Source organism: Ipomoea triloba, chromosome 15, assembly GCF_003576645.1.
Source record: "Ipomoea triloba cultivar NCNSP0323 chromosome 15, ASM357664v1".
Classification (NCBI taxonomy): domain Eukaryota; kingdom Viridiplantae; phylum Streptophyta; class Magnoliopsida; order Solanales; family Convolvulaceae; genus Ipomoea; species Ipomoea triloba.
In genome coordinates this window covers 11,447,355-11,453,625 of record NC_044930.1, presented here as the reverse complement: position 1 = coordinate 11,453,625, position 6,271 = coordinate 11,447,355, and the positions used below count along the sequence as shown (strand labels likewise).

The 6,271-nt window shown below is 35.1% G+C and overlaps 2 non-coding genes across 2 annotated transcripts; both read left to right on the top strand.

Annotated features, from left to right (window-relative positions):
* Positions 1 to 1,641: 1,641 nt before the first annotated feature.
* LOC116007726 lies at positions 1,642 to 1,737 on the top strand. The gene has a single exon (XR_004095330.1). It is a non-coding gene; the product is annotated as a small nucleolar RNA snoR69Y (small nucleolar RNA).
* Positions 1,738 to 1,809: 72 nt separating this feature from the next.
* On the top strand, positions 1,810 to 1,894 carry LOC116007730. The gene has a single exon (XR_004095333.1). It is a non-coding gene; the product is annotated as a small nucleolar RNA snoR53Y (small nucleolar RNA).
* Positions 1,895 to 6,271: the final 4,377 nt, after the last annotated feature.

Below are 6,271 nucleotides of genomic sequence, written 5' to 3'. Positions count from 1 at the left end.
ATATATATATATATATATATATATATATATATATATATATATATATATTATTTTATTAAAGAACAGAAACGGAAGGGGAAGTTGGAGCGGCGAAAACTGCGGCAAAGGCTAGGCTGCGTTGCCGGCGGTGGTGGTATAGCCAGATGGACAGTGGAGGGATGGCGCGGTGGTGGACCGGAAGACGGTGGAGGCCGCGGGGAAGAAAGCGGTGACCGGATGGGGAGGTGGGAGGAGTTTGGCTGTGGAGGTGGAGGAGTTTCTTGTGGAGTGGTTTGTTAGATCTATGGCGAGGAAACTCCAACGGTGAAGAGGGCCAGAAGCAAGCAACAATGGTGGTGGTGGGAGGCAAACGAAGGTAGCAGCGGCGGAGGTTGTAGACGGAAGGATGCTGCGGCGATAGTCGGAGGCGAAAGAGACTGTGACGTTGGAAGGAGAAGATTACCAAATACCGCGGGCTCAAAGCTCTATTAGAGCTCCGGCCGGAGGCCGGCGGTGACTGCTGAGGATGAGCAGAAGGGAGAGCGTTTTTTTAGAGAGAGAGAGCTTTTAGTTGTTTCCCTTTTAAAAGTCTGCTTTATCACACCTCTTTATTTATTGATTACACATTTGTTAGCTTACATTCCATTTTATTGCTTTAATGTGGCTTTAATCATAAAATTGAGTATCACCTATAAAGTTTGTCACAATTTCAATATCTTTATTCAAGGTCTCACTTCTTAAGGTATTTCTAACATTATGATTTTATTTTTTTTTTAAAATAGAAGAGTAGATATTTTAATTAATTTTGGAAAAAGGTAGTCAAATAGACCCTTGAACTTTACTCGAAAATGCAATTAAACCCATTAACTAAAAAAGTGTAATTAAATATTTAAAATTGTCATTTTGGTGCATCTAAACCCATTATCAGGTTATCCACTTAGAATAACCAATTATTAGGGTCCCGACGACAATTCCGGTGACTAAAAAAATCTGATAAACTGTTCAAATTGAAAAAAAAAAAAAACAAATTTGACGACTGTAGTTGGTCGCCTTCTCCTAGATAACATGACCGGATCTGGTCACCTTCTCTGGTGGAGAAGGGCACCGGCTGTTGAATTTTTTTAATGGTAGTGAACAGTGATCAACAACGATAACTTTACCAGTAACATATGTTACTGGTATACCGAACTTATTTGACTCATTTTGATACCATTGAATGTTCAATTGCATTTTTTTAATTAAAGTTAAAAAATTTACTTATACTTTTAAGTAAAGTTCAAGGGTTTAGTGACTTTTTTCCATTAATTTATAAGTTTCCGTCTTAATATGTAATTCCTTTAAAGTTGTGTCATTAGAGTAAATTTGTGTAATTAATTGCTAAGAAAGGTAGAGAAGACTGAAGAGAAGTATAAAACAAATTGGGTTGGAGAGGGTAAACTTGTCCATGCGGCTTAACTACTTGCTCCTTCGTCAGCGCAAACCCTAAAAGCTATTCCTATTTAAACCATCCGCCTCCACCTTCAGGCATCAATGGTTTCGGCGCTCCGATACAGAATTCCCTTTCCCTCTTACCCTCCTGCAGCTATCGCCGCCGCTATAGCCGTGTACAACCTTGATTGAATTCTTCTCTTTCTCTAATACGCTTTATCTTTGTTTGGTGTGCATAGCAATGACGATACATGTTGATCCCAGCTCATTATGAGGCCTTTTGTAGGCCTGGGAATACAATTGTTTCCAACATATATATCTGAGCTTATCTTCTCCATTTCTTTCAATTTTATTTTTCTTTTGTGCTTTCGGTAATTTTTTTGTTCCGAAAGAATAGATTAAGTTCCCAATGATGCTTTTACGATTGACCATGCTAATTCCGATGATCTAGTGACGGATAACGTTTGGTAAATATCTGATGGGAACGTCGTCGATCTTAAATTTTATTTTGATTAGTTTGAAATTGATAAATTTTGATGGTTTGATTAGCCTGATTGAGTTGATACGGAAAATATAAAATAAATTGGGTTGATTAGCCTGATTAAGCTGCGCAAGACTTTTTTTTCTGTTGTATTTATCATTAATTTTTAAAATTTTTTAATTAAAATGTTAATAAAAGTATTACAAAATATAATACTTGTATTTATGAAAATAAATAATAAATAATTTATAATTAAAAATTATGAGTGTAAATATATTATATTTTTATTTATTAAAAATTTAAATAAAAATATAATGTATTTATATATTTTATACACATATTTATAATTTAAGAGGGAAAAAAGCATTTTTCTTCTTTGGAGGATTATTTATTATAGAGATAGGCCAGGACGGTTTTTAATTTGCCTAGCCCGGAATCAACCCGGCCCAACAGAGCATATCTAAATATTTAAATATTTTGTAATTGCATTTCAATCTTTTTATAATTAAAAATATTTTAATGGAAGTTTAATAATAATAAGACAAGACATTGCATATTTTTAAGTATTGATAGGAATGCCTCTTACCTTTTCACAACTTATAAAAATTCTTATTGTGTTTCTTGTAAGGTGCCATATTTACAAATTAGAAGGTAGTTATTTGTCAAAATTGTTTCACCTTGTATAGTTTGGGGTATGCTTGAATTTATCAAATATTGCATTCATTATACTTTTCAATGTAAAATTTTTATGCTTGGCAACACTATTGGATTGTGAATGTGTATGATACTAATGCTCACATATCTATCACCTCGATCACTTTTGAAAAAAAAGGATATGAGCCTAAGGATGTTGGAACAAGTGTTGTAACACATGTACTTTTGATGTGGTTGGGAAAAGTCTTTGAAAGTCGAACAATTTTTGTATTGAGAAAATTTTTAGAAATCACTTGTGAGTACAATTTCAGGTCTTTGAATGGTAGGCAAGGAAAACCCTGAATGATGGAGATACTCCCTTTTTTATATTTGCTTGGGTGTTGTATTATTGTCAAATTAGGAATAGAAGTCTTTAGTGGTTACTTGGGCTTATGCTTTTGGCTAGGTTTTTACCAATAATTCTGGACAATCCTTTTTGTAATTGGTTTATGAACCAACAACTTCTAACCCTCTTAATCTGACGATTAAGTTTTTTTCCATTTTATTTTTATAAAGAATGAATTTATGACAAGGTAAGTGATCAAGAATGGCATTCCCAAGATTAAGGGAATATCAAGATCCTTATCTCCTACATCCACAACTACAAAATCAACTCTCACTAGCACATTTTTTGTGATGTCTTTGGGGTATCAGATGGATTCATAAGCAAGACGGATAGTGAGGTGAGTCGGGGTCAATGGTGGTAACAATAACCTATCAAAGGCTCTTTATAAGCATTCACAACTCCATTTTTCCTTTAAGTCAAATAGATACATTGTGAGCAGGCATTTTTCATTTATTCATTATCCATTTTGTATTTATAATATATCAAATGAAATCTCTCCCATAGGAGAACTTAAATTCACTTTGGTTTGACCCAAATTGAGGATGGACTTTACTAAAAATTATACCACAAAATTACCATGTTAAATGTCATTTTTAGCCACAATTTTAATGACCATTAAAAGGTCATATAATGGTTTTTTTTTGGTATTATCTCAGTTTATTTTGATGACATAAATGTTATTTGAGCATATAAGATGTTTGATGGTATTAGCTCATGCCTAAAGGTAGGGTTTGAATATAAGAGATTTGGAAAACTAATGGTTGTAGAGATGTTTCATATGGATAATACCAATTACTAAGCAAACTAATGGTTGTCCAATCTTTTAATTAAGTAAATAAAGACTCATTTAAACCTGAAAGAGGATAATGAGGATATTTCAACCCAAGAGGTCCCTTACTTTAGTGCATGGAGCACTATTTTAGAATTTAAAAAAAATCATAATCACATTAGGCCTAATACTATATTAGTGGGGAACTTGCTATTTAGTGTTTCTCCTACAAAAAGATTTTGGAATAATGTTCAACATATTTTGGTACCTTTAGTGGGCTACTTGGATACTAGCTTTTATTTGATCCAGATATTGCTATGTAAATGAGGTATTACCCTCACTCTCCTATATAAGGACAATGAAAATGGTGTTACACCAAGACATATATTACACCAAAATACTAATTACACTAGCTCTAGAAGAGTGGTAAAATTATTATATAAAAAATTTGTTCAGGTAACAATCTAGTAGATTTGTTCACGAAATTTCCCCCTACATTTACTTTTTAAAAACATGTTTATTATATTAGAATATGTAGGCTTAGAAGATTGTCATCTTTCTAGAAAGTCTTGATTCTTGAAGACCAATATCTATACTCTTTTCCTTTGATTATGTTTTTTTATATATGATTTTCTTAATTAAAAGTTTTTTGACAGGTAACTACTACAACACATGAATACTCATACATAATGTATTCTTTTCTCAATTACGGAGTAGGTTTTTTAATGACATTTTTAACAAGGTATAAGTTTGAGATGACGTAGTAATATCCAAAAGAGAGTGTTGTTAGTAATTAAATTAATGTAGACATTATTAGTATAGGACTTTTAATATTGTAAACCTCATCATCCTTTATACTTTTTGATTTACTAGAACTCTTTACATCTTGATTGGATTGAAGGAAGAATAATAAGATGGTGGTTCTTTCTCTTTCTCTATATCTCTTGTTTTCTTCAACTCTCTCTTTTTTTTTTTTTTTTTTAAAACCAAATTAATAACTTTCATTAACTAGATAGTTCGTTCACCACATTACAATAAGAAAGAAAACTAGGAAAAGCATCAGAATACTCAATGAAACCATCTGCAATAACATCCAAAGCTTTACGAGCTACGTCATGGGCTATAGTATTGGCACACTGCTTCACAAACACAAATTGAACGAAAGGGAGCTCTTCCAGGTACGTACGAATCTCATGGACAAGAGCCCCAAATAGAGTAATATTTGAACCACCATTTACTGCGTTTGTAACAACCTGCACATCAGTTTCAATCACGACATAGCTCCATCCCTTATGCTTTATCCAACTCAAAGCCTCCCGAGCCCCCATTGCTTCCGCCTCTTTCACTGTATAAATCCTTTCTCGAGTCTACATCAACACCCCTTGCACCAGACCCGCCTCATCTCTTAATACCCACCCAAATCCCATTCTTTTTGCAGTGAAATCTATTACCACATCAATATTAAGTTTATAAAAACCAAGAGAGGGAGGATTCCATGCAGCATGCACATGTGGCTGAGCATTTAAAATGGTATGTTGCTGCAATGATCTCTGGACAGGATGAGCATGCTTCCAGTTTCTCTATAGACTGTGGATCTGCACACTGGTTCTGCCATACCACATTATTCCTGTTCTCCCAAATTGCCCAACAAACTACAACAATATCTTCCACTACATCCATGGGTAAAATAGACCACATCTCCTCCACCCATGCATCAATCGACTCAACAAAAGTCATTCTCCAACCAGTATGTAATTCTGTCCAGCAGGAATGAGAAAAGCCACAATTCGCAAAAATGTGCACCACAGATTCAGGTTCCAAACTGCATAGTGGACAAACAGACCTGTTTCACAGCCAGCACATCTTTAGTAGGGAAACGCAATGTACATAGTGCCCAAAAGAAACATTTAATCTTTTGGGGGATGTTTAAACGCCACACACCCATCCAAGGAACTGACCACTAACTATCCCATTCACCCATAGCCACTCTGTAAGCACTCCGAACAGAATACCCCCCACTCTCCTCTCTACCCCCAATAAATAGAATCAATAATATCATTTGAAGGTAAAGGTAGGCTTAATATCTGGTCATGATCTCTTTTATAAAAAAGGTCTCTCACCAACTCCCTATCCCAACTTTTCTTATCAGTACAAAAAAGAGATTCAACCAATGTTTCACCCAAGTGACCAGGATTTGGTGTAATAATATAAGGATTCTTTTCATCCGGAAGCCATGGATCTCCCCACACCCTCACTTTTTTTCCCATCCCCTATCCGCCATCTAACCCCTTCCCGAATACTAGACCAGACAAAAGAAGGATTTGAACCCCTTTCCGCTTCCAAGAAACAACAATTTGGAAAATATCTAGCCTTAAAAACTTTTGTAACCAACGCATCAGAGTTTGTCAAAAACTTCCACCCCTGCTTTCTCAACATGGCTATATTCATCTCCCTCACCTTTCGAAAACCCATCCCCCAAACTGCTTCGGAGTACATAAATCACCCCATGTCCCCCACCGAATGCCTTTACCCCCTCTCCTCTCACACCCCCACCAAAAAGAGTTCATAATCCGCT